Source organism: Pteropus alecto, unplaced genomic scaffold (genome assembly GCF_000325575.1).
Source record: "Pteropus alecto unplaced genomic scaffold, ASM32557v1 scaffold239, whole genome shotgun sequence".
Lineage (NCBI taxonomy): Eukaryota > Metazoa > Chordata > Mammalia > Chiroptera > Pteropodidae > Pteropus > Pteropus alecto.
Genome location: NW_006494613.1, coordinates 8,201,133 through 8,202,096, shown reverse-complemented (window position 1 = coordinate 8,202,096; position 964 = coordinate 8,201,133).

Genomic DNA, 964 nt, shown 5'->3' with positions numbered 1-964 from the left:
AATATGGCCATTTTAACTATGTTGATTCTTCCAATCCATGAACACAAAATATCTTTCTTTTCTTTGTGTCTTCTTTAATTTCTTTTAATAATGTCTTATAGTTTTCAGTGTATAGGTCCTTCACATGCTTCATTAGATTTATTCCTAAGTATTTTATTCTTTTCATTGCAATTGCAAAGACTTTTTCAAATTTCTTTTCCTGAAATTTCATTTTAATATATAGGAAAATTGGAAATCCACATGTAAAAGAATGACATTAGACTTCTCTCTGTCACTATACATCAAAATTAATTTTTGCTTTTACTTGCCTTGCATTTGAGGTCAAATTTATAAAATTCTCTCTATTATCTGTGTTTCCTCATATTCAAAATTAAGGAAATACAAATCAAAACCACAATGAAATACTACCTCACACTTGTAAGAATGGCTATTATCAACAAGACAAATAACAACAAGTGTTGAAGAGTTTGTAGGGGAAAAGGAACCCTTGTAAACTGCTGGTGGGAATGTAAATCGGTACATTCACTATGGAAAACAGTGTGGAGATTCCTCAAAAAGTTAAGAATAGCATGATATAGAAAATGCAGTCAGCAGTAATGTAATGGCTACGTGTAAAGCCAGAGGGAAGATAGAGGAATCTGGGGAATTGTTTCATAAACTATATAGATGTCTAACCAATGCATCATAAACTTGAAACTAATCATAAAATAAAATGCTAACAAAAAGTTAAGAATAGAATTACTACATGACTCAGCAATGACTTTTCTGGATGCCTATCTCCAAAATTTGAAAGCATTTATGCAAAAAGATATATGCACCCCATGTTTATTGCAGCATTATTCACAGTGGCCAAGATATGGAAACAACCAAAGTGACCTTCAATAGATGATTGAATAAGGAAGATGTGATACACACACACACACACACACACACACACACACACACACACACACACTGGTATTTT